Source organism: Varroa destructor, unplaced genomic scaffold (genome assembly GCF_002443255.2).
Source record: "Varroa destructor unplaced genomic scaffold, Vdes_3.0 BEIS01000002.1, whole genome shotgun sequence".
In the NCBI taxonomy this organism is placed as follows: Eukaryota; Metazoa; Arthropoda; class Arachnida; order Mesostigmata; family Varroidae; genus Varroa; species Varroa destructor.
In genome coordinates, this window is record NW_019211455.1 from 59,247,136 (window position 1) to 59,262,292 (window position 15,157).

At 35.7% G+C, this 15,157-nt stretch overlaps 1 protein-coding gene and 1 long non-coding RNA gene across 2 annotated transcripts in view; one reads left to right on the forward strand and one right to left on the reverse strand.

Annotated features, from left to right (window-relative positions):
* LOC111244349 (glutamate receptor ionotropic, kainate 2-like) overlaps window positions 1-15,157 on the forward strand; it is a 321,397-nt gene that overhangs the window by 73,959 nt on the left and 232,281 nt on the right. The gene's annotated exons all lie outside the window — the stretch shown is intronic.
* On the reverse strand, window positions 7,185-14,852 carry LOC147758079 (uncharacterized). The gene is made up of 2 exons (XR_015321379.1): window positions 10,234-14,852; window positions 7,185-9,988 (listed from the first exon to the last, which is right to left on the reverse strand). It is a non-coding gene; the product is annotated as an uncharacterized LOC147758079 (long non-coding RNA).

Genomic DNA, 15,157 nt, shown 5'->3' on the forward strand with positions numbered 1-15,157 from the left:
AATAACTGAAAAACAATAACACCATAATGTAATGTATAATGCAATCATTAGTAGGTTTTAAACAAATAACCTCGTGAACTACTTCAGGCGAACCATTCAAAACACCGTGTTATAATACTACCTTTAGCCAGACTGGTGAAGCCGTCATATGCATAATACAAGGACAATATATAAAGTCAAGTTGGCTGAAGTTGTTTTAAATGTGTATATAGTGTTTGGAATGGTACCTGACAAATGCGAATAATTTAGTTTGATTGATTTGTTTTGAATGCATGTTTGTACAATATGTTGTCACGTTCAAATCAAAATTTTATTAGAATTATGACAATAGCCTAACTTTCTAGGTGAATGTAACTCAACATTGATCTCGTCTGTAATCTGCATGTGTTTCTCGTATAACTCCAAATATTACTCGAATTTAAAAGCCTCATCGAGAAGGTGATTTGTGCTTAGTAGCTGAATAAGACGATTAATTTGATCTTGATTCGCTGCTGTAAGGCCTAATTTTCCAGTAGTTTCTTTACTCTGTTTCAAGCGTACGTGTTGTCAAGGTAAAACCCCACCGGCCCATGCAGAAGACAAATTGAAACAAGAAATCTACATTTTCCATTTTGATGATGAACAAACCAAAGAGAAATGATATTACACTTTGAAACGTACTAATAGCTAAACATGCAATTTATAGCATTTGTTCTTTTTCGATATGGATAGTAGATATATGCGGATATATACGTACTAATAATAAATCTTTTAATGTGGGTTGACTACACAGGAGACAGTATAGTGAGTTCCTAATATATCTGGTTAGTCAAAAAGCAGAACGGCAAGCAGAGGCTAACTCTTATATAACGAACACAGAAGCAAGTCTATCTCAACTACTACTTAGAAGCGGAGTTCATTTGTCTTTGTGGATTATAATTTCCTACTTTTTTCTAATATTTCATTAGAAACGTCAGAGGCGAGCTATATTATTTGTTGTAAGTGCCACAAGATTCGATAATTTATTCAAATGATATCCGAAACTGCGCGTAAGTTTTTTCGAATAATTTCCCGTACTAAGTTAACGAAAGACTATTTGATAGCGGCCTTAAGCGACGTCATGTTGTTATATCTACACCCGCTGGAAGTTGACTATAATATGCCTTATACGATTGATTTGAATGTGAGCCTTTTAAAGTAGTTTGTTTTAAAAGGACTATTCCATTATTAGTTGTGTGTCAAGTGCCTGTTTTGAGCAATTTAATCGTATCTCAGAAAAATAAATTGCCTTCTAGATACCACAGTACAAGTTTAAGGTGTCATCGTACTTTATACTTAAAATACGGCAGTAAAAATTATTAAAATAGTTTTGCTATTTAAAAAAACTGCAATAAAATAATAATGCTTGTGCTCTGGATACCTGATACATGACTGAAGAGGTAACCTGGTTCTGGATATAACGAAAACTTCTTCGAGGCAAAGGATTAGCCACCGATTGGCTTTGCATTCACCGTATAGATCTTTCAGAGCAATTGCATAATCTTAATCTAAAACACGTGGATCGGTTTCATGTTCAAAAAAATTGACAATCTCGCATGCGGTGTTCCCGGTAATAACTGTACGCCGTTACAGTTAATATCTAGAGATCAATGCGTTCGGTGGGGAAATATGTAGCAGAATTTGCACGTAAATATTGTCTTATTATATAAATATTAATACAATAAATAATAAAAATAATAATAAATAATGTAATAAATATTGTCTGTTTTTCACTTTTATTTTTTTTAATCGTATCAACTTGTATGGTAACGTTTTAAAATGCAAATGCCTACAGTTACTTGGCAGAGCTGCAAAAGGTCAAACAATAAAAGGTATGGAAGTGTGTGAATTTAGCATAGCCATAATTTAGGCTGATGTTTTTAAGCATTGAAAAAATGACATATACATGTGCCTTCTATACGTTATATTGTGATGTAATAACTAGCAGTATATCTCGACAAGCTGTTAGTTAAAAAAAAAACAATAGTCGAAGAAATAATTATAAATTTCGTAATTTTCATGTTACCGATGGTGATTATAATTATAACATATATTCAAGGCAAATGCTCGTTGGAAATTGCATTATAAAATCATATCATTGATACATAGCAGGAAAGCAAATTTTAGCACTCGGAACAACAAACAACAAGATAACATCATTCTGTGTATTCAAATTTTCAGAGCTACAACGCACTTCGTCCCTCCTGCTATTTAAAGCTTTTTCCGTTCGTTATGCCTACCTAGACCTGTCATATTTCTAACACTGGCCACTCATTCGACTTCATCGGTCAAGGGGTTGGTCTGATGTGCGAGCTGTAATGCTTCTGCCGACTTTTTCTGTGAGTATCGCTGCTTAGACGCGTGAGAGATGCAAATGTTGGCTAAATGATTGTTGATGATAGCAGAGTGATGTTTTTTTGCCCCATCGTCCTATGTTAGATCTCCCTTGCCAGAAAAGTATGGAGCTCAACGGCAGTGACTGCAGCAGTAGCTCAGAAACAGCAGCAGCAGCTTAACAAACGAGTGAAGAACTTGTGTCGCCTGCAATCTAATAGTTTCCTAACAGCTGCGGTGCTGCAGGCAGCGGAGGTAGCGCTGTACACTGCCTGTTCTATTTCTAAATGCCAAGCAAGCAGGGCGAGATGGAGAAGAGGGGAGTAAGACTAAGGGGACAACGAAACGATGCTAGGGTACGTAGCAGTAGTAATAACGTCATCGCCTGCGGCGGCAACGCCAGCAAGTAAGCCAACTCGCTTCTCCTGAAATAAAACGGTCCAGGACCGCCCATAGGGAGAAGAGCTTGATGAATCGGCCAGCGTGGATCTTGATGAAGAATGAAAAGCATCCAGTCAGCGCGTGACTTAGTCACTCCGGACAGGGCAAAGCGACAACAATAAGTAGTAGACCAAAATAGTCAAAGGTGGCAACGGCTGTCCAGATTTCTTCTATTTATTGAAGTCATCCTCGTGGCCAAAACACAAAGCAGTCCCCCCCCATCCTTTTCCGTATCAACCGAAATGTGATTGACGTCTATTCCACGGTACTTGCACTCACATTGTTGGCTGCGTTGGTGTATTGTGTTATATGTACTGGGAAAGTAGGACATGTTTTAGTATGTCTTGATATACTAACGTGCATGTTAGCTTTGTTGAAAGCAATATAGAGAATTTTGTATCAATCCGTTTTGTTCTTTGCAATTTACCCAAAGATTGAACCGAACACTTTACAAAATTAGTTGATGCAACTCTTTCCATATAGTTAATACATGTTTATTTTTATGCGGTAGGCGAACTTGTTTAACCAGAAATGAGCATGTCACTCTCGAAATAATAATACATGATATTGGGTTTATCCAATGGAGCGGTGGGCCACCAGGGTGCTGTACGACTTCAGAGGTCCGAAATTCTATACCATGCAATAGTCTATACGATGCAAATATACGTTAAGAAATCCTTTATAACCACATTATAACTATTTACATGATCCGTTTGCTATTCTCGCAGATTAGTGAAACGGCAATCTTAGATTTTTCCAGCAGTTTGCCCTGTACTACAGTCAAATCACTACAATTTCAAAATGAGTGTATGTACTAAGGAGTGTCCATTTATTTTCTACTTTTTCCTCTGTCGATGCGGAGAAAGAATGCACTGTATTAAAGTTCTTTTTCGAAAACTTCCTAAAATTACACGTGTTTAGCATTGTCGCAGATAATTGCTCTAAACGGATCTTTAAACATCAAAAACTAATTTATTATCAATAAATTTCTTTATTGACTTTATAGTTCAACCTATAGAATTGATCCATGATAATACAAGGTTAGATAAACACGAGCCGAACAAATAATCATCTATTTTAGACTTATTCATAGGGAATGAAGGCGTAAAAAAGAACAACAGGAATAAAAATAAATGCTTTATGGGAGGTCTTTGAATCAGCTGCTTCTATTAATTTTTTATAAGGTCGGCAAATGAATTTTTTTTTATTGTTCCGGTAAAAAATTACGATACCTCATTAGTGTTCAGCTCAGTAATATATTCGAAAATTTCGATTAATATTTTAATACGTTGAGTACTTATGGTGGTTTTCTCACGGAATACAACGCTGTTGAAATAAGCAGATTTGACGTACATAGATTTCGTTGCTTCCGATTTTATTTAATTGCACTTTTAACAAAAGTAACTTTAATTTGTATACGAGCCGAGGTACACTTACCTAAGGTACATTAAGGCTAAAAATACTAATGGTTATAGATCTATACACCACAGCTCTAATGCACTTTTTAAAGACCCAATTAAAGATTATAGAGAAAACCTTAAAAAAAACCGCATGTACAGTGACCTAATTTATTACGCCGACTAGTATAGTACCATAGCAAAACATAATAGAATCATCAACGCAGCTCTATAGAGAAAATGCACTTAAGAAATCCAAACAATATTAGAATGTTTAAATTTTATACTACTGGTGATGATTCGCGCACTTTTTGCACCTAAGTAGTTAGAGAAGATTATCCCGAGACCAGAAGAAATTATCCCCTTGGGTGTTCTGAACGAACAGTCACGCAGATCCTTTACCAGTCATTTCTTAGCGATAAAAAAGAAGCGTTCTTCGACAAGCACATCTCGTAGAGTATCTTACGCGTACTTAGCACATCGTGCTTGTTTAGACGTTTGTCGTATATGATTGCAAAACGCTGAACGACGGTTAAAGCTCCTTTTTGATTCCTGAACAGCACGAATTGTATGGAGCACTAGCAGAATCAGCCGTGGCAAAAGCAGCCGCAGCTGTTTATTAACAAGGTGCTAAGGCTAAACAAAATATATCTATTCTTCTACTTCCATTATATGAGGATATTATGTATATATAGAGATAAAAGAGGTAGTAACACAGGTCGAATGAGTTTTCCGAAAGGTTAACACACTAAGCTGCAACCCATCGTTATATGGGAAAGTATAAATAAAAAAAGAGGGTAAGTAAATAAAACTTGAATATAATCGATCTAAATGACTAATTTCTCACTTGAAGTTGATGAGAACATTTAATAAAGATAATTTAAAGCAGAAGAAACTTTCGTTTTTATTTCCAAAATCATATTAGGGTTGCAAAATTTGCTTTTCGGCTATAAATAGACAAGTAACTTTATTCGTCAAAGCTTGGTGTAGTATTTGTATGTTTGTGCAAAATTACTGTAGTAATTTTAATTTCATTAAAGCTGCATCGTATCTAATGTCTAAAGCCCCATTTATGACGTTTCAGGGGTTTTGTTTACTGAAAATCTTGTTCCTTTATCCTTACTGCCATCAGAAAGCTCATACATCAGCGGACAGCTTCTCGAGCTTAACTTGGGCCTTCCGTCTCTTTTATCAAGTATTTTTTACCTATGTTGGCGACAATAATTTTATCCACACTCTAACCTTGTTATATACATAGATTAAAATAATATGTTTCTGGAACCGAAGGCCTTTCATTCGTTTTGCTGATATAGGCAAGTACGCTTATGTTTCTATGTGCGAATATTGAGTTATATATGAAGGTTCCGATCACTCATTGATGACCTTGAAGTTGTCCCATTCAGCCTACATTGAAAACTTGCTATAGGTCTTCTATAGCGGGACAATACAGTAAAATATAACCCATAATTTTCAATAGCATGGTACTTGGGTCAAAAAGCTCTGCCGCATTATGTTCTCTAAGATAAGAGCAATCTTTATCATTTTGTGGCTAGTTTTGGTATGCATAAGTTTCATCATAGTACTCCCGTGACCCAGCTGATGAAGAACGAGATGGCTAGATCTGCTGTGAAATTTCGTCTCATAAAAATGGCTCTTACTTTGTGTCACTTACAAAACGGTTCATCAAGTATTATAATGCCGCTATTGGCTATGTCAATTGGACATACTCTGCAACGAATTGTGAAAAATGTTTTGCTTCATTTAATCTGAGGTGGCACTACCAATATGCACACTAGAACATAAATGATCCTACATAAATTGAGCATATATTTGAGCAAACATCTTTTTGTTGCCATGATCAATACAATGCTCACCTAATCAAACAAGGACTGCGATCACTACGTCTAGCCATTTTATTTAGTCCCTTGGTTGCATAGAGTTTAGTGATAATAATTACGTTTGAATGACTGTGGAAATATTAGGCTACGGAGAGGTAGAGACCGAAAGGTGTAGGTGCAATCGATGTGATGCGCCTAGAGTCCTCTGCTATGTGCTCCACTTCAAGTGGCGAAGGATCGCTGGCTTCCTTGAAACGTTACGCCGATAGAATATAATCATGAAAGCTACACATTTTTTTTATTAAATGTTTCAAGTCAACCATGTTTGATCGCGCCTGTCTAGGGCGTGATGGAAGAAGAACTGTATGCATATATGTATCTAGATAGCGAGATCTGTGTTTATACGTTGAAGTTCTATTAGTTAACATTTTCAGCTTGTGTCTTTCGAACTAAAGCCTGTTGCATGTCCTTTAATAGTATCTGGTTTGACTGTATTATAATATTATTCCCTTGGTGACCCGTAAATGTAGAGATTCATGTATACATGTTCTAAAACATGCGGCTCTCTGACAATTTTTAGAAAATGACTGCACCGAGATGGTGATTCGTCGTGTTCGAGATATAACCCTAACCACGTTACCAAACAATACTCTCATCAAAAACAATAATTTGGCATATTGTGTTGTACGCTGTTCTATATAGGTTTCACACAAGGCGACAATAAATTATGGCTGGTAGTTGATGTTCTCATTTTCAAAACCTATTAAATTTAGGGTCATTTGTTTGAGATGATATTATTATGATGAGATATATACCGTTTGAGATGTATTTGTTCATCGAGTTTAATATAAATCAGTAGGAAACAAAGAATGAAAATTGGCATGGAAACCTGGGAAAATGGGTTCCTTATACGTCTTCCGAACTTTATTTTTGTATTTCGCCCTTAGTATTATCAGACATTATGCATTTAGTACTGCATTTAGGTATTATGATTGACATCATATTGAATCATATTTCTCAAATCAAATCTGATCAAATTTGAATCATAGACTTTGCGAATTCAAATCTTTGTTGTTTTTACGCCATTGCACCGAACATTTTTTTAAATTAAATTGGGAAAAATGTGATGACGTTTTAACTTGAGAAAAACGCAGCGTTTTATTCGAATTTTAGCAATAAGTTTATTTATTATATATTCGCTGTCACTCTGAACGGCCATGTCTCATTTCCCAAATAGTTTGTTTATTCCATTTTTCTACAAAATATTGAGGACTGGTTCAGGACAAAGGAAGAGCTCTCTCAAATTATTTTTGAAACCTTCGTCATTGTCAAGTAATGGTAAATATAAAAGAACTTGCATCCACACCTTCAACGCTGCTTTCCCTTCCTTTGCCGTGTATCGTCTGCTATCGTCACAAAGAAGGGTGACATTGTTTTGTTTATCCGGTTTTCTCTGTTGGACATCATTGTTTACTCTAACGTAACTAAGCCATATATAGATTCTTATTAAGAGTCTTATTCCTTACAAGAGTTTTGCGGTGACTAAGACCCACCTAATCCCACCAAAGGCAAATCTTACTCTTTCTTATTGATATCTGGCTTGACTTTGAATTTAGACATATCTCCCCTAACATTGCTAAAAACAATTTTGTATAGAACTTTGTCGTTGAGACTACGTATTGCCAGGTGCCAGCTGAAATGCTGAGAGACAATAAGAAGCCGTGTTTTTCTACACTATTTGCTCAATTTATACTTCAACCATATGCCTAATTTTTAGGTGGTTCTCATAGATTCCATGTTCCTGAAAATAGTCACATAACTCTAGTTTATCTTCTTGGTCCACTCATAGGTTAGTTTGAGAGCCATCTTTCTTCAAATGTGCATGTAAGCGGTCCTGATTGACCTTGGATGGCCCGCGAGAGCCAAATGGCTCACTGCATTAATTAGTTTTAAAATGCTATTATGGGCACGCTGTCCGTATTGCGAACGAGGCAAATATCCAGCTGCTTTGACAGATTTTTTTTATTTCCGTAAGATGCGGAACAAGGTAAGCATCAAAAATGCACTGGGAATCTTGACCTTTGGGGCTTAAACTTGAGGTAAAATTTGGTTTACTGCATAATACAAAAGGTTTACGGGAGAATCAAAGCGTTTTCGAATAAGACATAGAGATAAATAAGTGTAAAATAAAAGTGGAGAATAAAGGGATTAGTTAAAAAAACTCGCCATTACTCATATTCTGACCTAGTATACGCTATTATTCATGAAGTGTGCAGTGGGTATACACTTGCTAGCGCCTCTTATAGAAATCATGTCAAAAATAATAGAAGAAAAGCAATGTAAAGAAGTATACATACTTAGGGAGAATTTTTGTTGTATACGCGGTGTTTTACCTTAGTGACCGTTTTATTAGAAAATAGAGAGCTTTGCAACAAATGCCTACAACAAATCCTTAAGTGCAACTAATAGTATTGCCTATTACAAAGAATCTCGCTCAAACTTCTCATACATTATAAAATATGAATCATTTTCTCAAAAATTTCATAATATTTTTAATATTTCAGTTAGAAAAAATAACTGATAAAAAAATGTACAAATTAATCGCTCATTGCCATCAGTTTTCAAATGCACGATATAGAGATCTAGGATCCAAAGTAGATTAGTGATCTCAAACCAACTGACATACCGAACTCCGCAGATTAGGTAAAGTGCTGCGAGTTTATTTTTGTGTTTCATTTTCTAAGTAAGAGAACAAGGTTTTTTCCTTCAACCTTGGAAGCGATTTTGCTGGTCAGTGGTAATCAAAAAGCCGTGAAATTAGTATTTGCAAATTTTCGCAATTATGACATGGTTCCGAGAACAGCATTAAAAAATTTTGACTGCAATTTTTTAGGAACTGGAACAGTAAGTGTTTCACCTTTTCAAAACAGCAGGTAGACTAGTTTCTAAACTATACTCCTAAAATTAGGTTAAACCTTTTACAGCCTTTGGCTCCTTTTATTAAATATTAAGTTCGATAAATAAATTAAACGTAACTGAAGTGGTACGTAATGTGAAGACTAAATAAGATGTATGATTAAAGATTTTCAAGGCATTTGTCTATATATATATACGCACAAAGCTATTGTCCTATATGATGTCGAAGGCACATTTTGAAACAGAGAAGGTGGCGCTATATAATGGATTAAGAGAAGAAGTTAGTAAACGTGCAAGATCTGCAAATAATGAAGGCACTAATTACACTTAACGACCTTCACGTATATTTGAAGTATGCCATTTTTATCATACTGATACAAAGGGCATACTTGCTTAAGAATTTGGAAAGTGTTTATTAACCTTAAAACTCAAAAAGTATTACACGGAATTTCTCGTACTCTTATAGATAGCTCGAGTTTGAGCATCTATCATTGCACTCGATGTATGCGTGACATGTTATTCAAAGTGCAAACATAACATGCTGCTGTTTTTAAGCAAAAGTATTATAAAGATGCCATTTATTTTACCGTACGTAAAATGTTCTCTCGACATTCTCATTAAAGAAACTGGAAATTTATAGTTCGTTAACGCGATGCATGGAACTTATTTCGAACGACATCGCAATCTTGCATGTTAGAAGCGCAAGGGAGAGGAAGAGGGAAGAAGTAAGAAAATAAAAGAATTTATACATAAAAGAAGTGAATTGTTGAATCGTGAATTCTATACAAAGCTGTACCATTGATACCAAATATTACATTATATGACATTTGCATTGTAGAACGTCCTAATACAGTTCGCTACGTAGTCTATAATTATTTTTTGAACAATCCAAATAGTAACGAAGTGCCAAGCATGATAATTGGTTTTTTGGCTTCACTTATGTGGATGGTAATGTTTATCCTCATTGTGACCAATATGGACGTCTCCAATTAAATCCAATCGAAGGGCATCATATCGTTCCTCTCCAAACAATCTTGGGAATTACTGCAATACCAAGCAAATATTGAGCTTGACATTAATACATAAAGTAGCATTGTAAATTAGTACCAGTTTCTTTATGTATGTATATAAAGAAACAAACGGTATATTACTTAGGTAGAAATTATGGTTCTATTTACATATTGTTAGCATAATTTCATGTCAGTTCATTTAATGTATGAGAAGCTTATCGATATTATTGAAATACTCTTTCTAAAAGTTTTTTGCAATGAAATGAAATGCAATTAGACATGATTCCACGAGACTTCGCGCTCTCTGGCATTTCCATCACTTCAGCACATTTATCGTTTTCCGATTAGCACAAACTCAATGCTGAATATTTTATTTGAGTCTTGAAGTTTTTCTGAGCTCTCAGCGATTAAACAAAACATCCAAGACTTGAACTAGTGAACACAAATTCACTACTATACAGCACATTTAAAGTCCATTCCAAATTCACTTAGATTGCATATAAGAGCTTATATGTATTAGCACGCAAGTACTTGTTTGTCTAGTTTGAGAATCAGTAGTTATTTAGTTAATCAATGTAATATCACGCTTTTACCAATCACAATAACAACAATGGCAATACAATTTCGAAACAAGCGTTTTCTTATCAGAAAGAGTCATCGTACAAGGTCCGAAAGGCTGCTGTCTCACTCGTGGCAGCCTGACCAGCCATTGCATTAAATGACCATTTATAGTCCGCCTCCTCACCTATTTTCATAAGAATCGAACCAGAAATATGTTGGCAGTTCTAGATGGAAGGCAAATCTCTAAAAAGCTGTGTAGTTTTTTTAAACGTATTGAACAACCCTATGAAAATACACGACCTTTTCAACGCGTTCAAAAAGAAAATCTTTTTACAGTTGTATTTCTTTCACAACAATTTACATTGTATCTCTTTGGCAGCTCCTCATCAAGGTTGGTCATGTCTTTCCCGTCTCAATTACTGATCTTATGCATTATAGTTAGTTAGTTGCCCTTAGTTTTGAAAGATATGCAATTCAGAGTAAAATAATACTACAAGGCCTATACAAGTTCCGAGCAAGGCTGGCCTAAGGAAGCTTGAGGCAGGACATTTTAAGCCATACTTAAGACAGTACTGTGTTATTCTTCTATATGAGATATATTCGCTAACTGTGTAGTTTTTAGATTGTAAAGACAGATAGCGGTTGCTATTGGACTTGGGGCTCTTAATTATCGCTGCTATCGCCAGAGTTTTCCATCTGAGACTGATGCGATGAAGTAGCTGTCAATTGACAGAGAAATTTCAATACGGAAATCTACTCGAATATGCCAAAGGTGTGCCGGCTATGTAGAATGTCTCTGGCTATGATTATATTTCTGTTTTTAAATTCCCTCTAAGGGTTTATATTAGTACCAGCTTTACGACCTCTAATTGGAGTCTGGCTAGGAGTTACTGTACCTAACACCTACTAGGGACGTTAATAAGATTGCCCCTCTGAGCCAGATCCGTTAATGTAAAAAATGAGGAAAGCGACGTCACTTTCTCATCCATGGTTATTCTCGCCCTGTGTAAAATCGTTGCCAGGAATATCTAGTTCAACTAGAATGTGCGTCGAGCGAATGCTGTTGTTACTTTTGATTTAACGAAATCCATGTATTCTTTGAAAACAAGGGTTTAAGCATTCGTTGCGTACACTTCCTGAGCTGGCTGCCTTAGTGATCCGCGTTTTCTCAAAGGGTTGCACTACGAGGTCTCGCATTGTCATTATCATTTTTGTTCGGTCTTTAGTAATCGAGGTACTATGTCGCATGACGCAAATATTCCGACAAACTAATTATTCAGAGTCTTAGAGTTTAATAAATAAACCGTTGAGTTTTGGCGCGTGAGTTATTTGTGAGCTATCGTCGGCTCTGTATGTGAGACAAATTTACAACTACAAAGTATCTTTTGTGTTGCTAGGCGTTTACATTCCTTCGCATAATTATATTCGCGCTGGTCAAATATAGGTGCTCCGCAAGTTGATATCCGGCATCTCAAGAAAATTATGAGGATTTAAAATGAGGTGGATAATGACGCTGCTAAGGGCAACTGATGCTATGGTCGAACTGCTTCTAGAAGGACAAGCAATACTTTCATGCGCTGAATATACGCGGATGATTGGGAGTTGAATATATATGGGTAGACGATCTCTGAGAAGTAATTATGGGGATTGAAATGATCAAAACTTTTCTGACCCACTCGAAACACCATTAAAATGTGGTACGTTTCTGACTAATTTAAATCTGAATTAGTGAAGCATTTTAGGCAATCGATCTCATGTAATAACTTCTATTACTCAACACATCAGTGACTCAACAATGGCCGGGGTACAGCCCGTATTTTTTATAATTACTATTGCGGAAACCGCCCCGAAATTGACTTTAAAGCAGAATTTATTGATTTTTCTTTTTAAATTTATTGAATAGTTTGTATTGCGGACTTGCACAAAAATTGGTCTCAGTTTAGTGATTTGCAATCGAATGAAAAGTGAACATTGAGTACTGAAGGCAGAAATATGCATTGTAGTATATAACGAAATAATATTGCACAGGATCACATCTACTTCCTACATTTGGAAATGTTAGGTATTATTAAAATTTTAATAAATATTACTGGAACACAAACTATTACGTTATAACCATTCACGGGTTTTTTCCAATTTGGACCTTTGGAAAATGAATCAGGTCAGACCTCATCACAAGAAAATTATACTGTCACATTCTTACCTTCATTACCAATAACATAAACAAACTCATCCGCCCCACAACCACCAACTGCTCTTCTTGCTTTCTACTCTTCAAAATTACCGAAATCACCAAAAAGCTTCTTCAAATGGATCTTGCTTTTGAGTATTCGTAAGAGGTTAACAATGAAGATAATTTCATTATCTGATCTAATAGTCTACCCGTGCCTTTAAACAAAAAAAAATTAAATTGAATCTTTAGTGCAGTATTTGCAAAGTGGAATATTAATGTAGTATAAAAATATTACGTGACACTAATTTAAGCCAGATAAATTAAATATGCAGTTTTCTGGTTGTTTCTCAGAAGCAATTTTGTGAAGGGGATTTAATGTTTATTTAACTTGAAATTGTATTTGGTTATTACATTTACAATTTTAATCTCACATATCTAATCATTTGCTTTGTCACCGGAAATTACATGACCAGTCCCATCAAAGATATCTTTAACGGACTCTTTTTGAGGTACTGTTTATGTGTTTAATATCGTTCTGAGCAGTCACAATTCTGTTCCAGATAGTGCAAATGTCTCTAAGCCATGTACCTGCAAATATAATAAACCGGTGTGCTTGAAAGTTTACATAATATAAAAATGTAAAGGGTTGTAGTGGCAAGTCTAGTGACAGTCCGCAGATTTATATTTATTTTGGTCCCTCTGTGTCGAGGCTGAAAATATTAGTAATTTACTCAACTGTTAAAGCTACCATATATATACACACATATATAGCTAAATAAACTAAGTTTAGTTGTCCTATAATCTGGAGAACAAAAGTAATCAACGGTGCTTACTCCAGTACTCACACAATTAATAAAAAAAAAAGGTAATCAGCTGTAGGATTAGGGTTGGACTAACGATAATTCAGATGAGAGCTCACTAAGGTTTTAGCTGAATTGATCAACCCTTAGCTGTCGATGCAGAAATAAGCTGTAGCAAATCTTCAGAAGTCGAAAGTAAAAAAAGGGGTAACAGAATAACGGTTCTAAAAACATAGCATGTCTTAATAATAGTGGATAATTTAAATGATAAATAAAATATAGTTTTTTTTTTTTTGTCGCAATATCGAAAGTTCGATTTCTTCATAAAGTAGGCATGCGGCTGTTATGCAGCAGATTATACGCCAGCAATATGCAATAATCTCGTTATTTTACATGCTATTTGGAGAGTCGCACCGTCTTACTGAAACCATACGTCACCGATCATTCGTTTGGAGTATCAAAAAACTGAATTATCGTGTCCCGATACCTCACATCATCAACTGTTTCCACCACCTTTTTCAGAGAAAATATTTAATAACGCGTTCGAAACAGTGACACGTTTGAGATGCATTTTCCTCTCGCGAAACACACGTGGGTCTTTTATCACTCCAAATCCAAAAGTTTGGTCAGTTGTGAAGCCAGAAGCACAAATGATTATTTAAGTGAAAAATTCGCCCCTAACTTTGTTGTTGCTTTCCAGTCATCCAATTGAAGAAGTCTTGTCGTTGTGCACGATCCGTAGGCTTGAGTTGTTAAGTAAGCTGGATTTTGTAAGACCGGAATGATTATCAAAAATTTAGCCACCAGTCGCCATCAAACAATGCTTAAAATACAAGTGCATCGTTGCATTGAATATCGATTTATTTTTAATGATAGAGGACCGTTTACTACTTATCGACATAGTGGCTTGGCTGTCAAAGCACACTAGTAGAAACTGCATCAAATCTAAATTTTCCGCTGTTTGTTGGAGCATTCCGAATCACGAATTTAGCCAAGGTGAACAAGGTGACGCAACAAATAACATAACCACTGAGAAACTGTATAGCGCAGTGTGCACTAGCGTTCGCGCCAGAACGTCAACGTTTGCATGTGATATGGACCACAGACGGATTTTTGAGAATCGATACAATAGGCAGCAAGACTTAATCGGCATGGATGTAATAGCACTAGAGGTTGCAACTAAGGTCAAATTAGTTGTACCAAAGTTAAACACATCGTTATATGCCCACTATTTGCTCACATTCTTTCCGAAAAACTATTACCGTTCTATCCAAAACAAAGCATGCGGAAGGTAAAAGAACTCTTTAGTTACGTTTAATCGGTCAGCACTGGGAACTTTAATGATCATAAAGTACATCGCGCGAACAATTCGAAATGAATGTTTGACGATTATGCCGGAACCGTGAATAATATACATACAATTCATCTAACGCATACACTAAAAACAGAATTTATACGCTTTCTTCAAAAACCTTCACCACATTCATATAAATACATACTATGGTAGCCATCATTGGTATAGCATAGTTAAATCTCTACTTCTTTTTAGAGATTAAAACAATCGCCTTTTCGAATTATTCAAACACGATGTTCTAATGAAGAACATTTAATGAGAAATTGCCTGAAACGCACCAAGGTTTTTGGTGCGTCTCGGGCTCCTTTACAAACC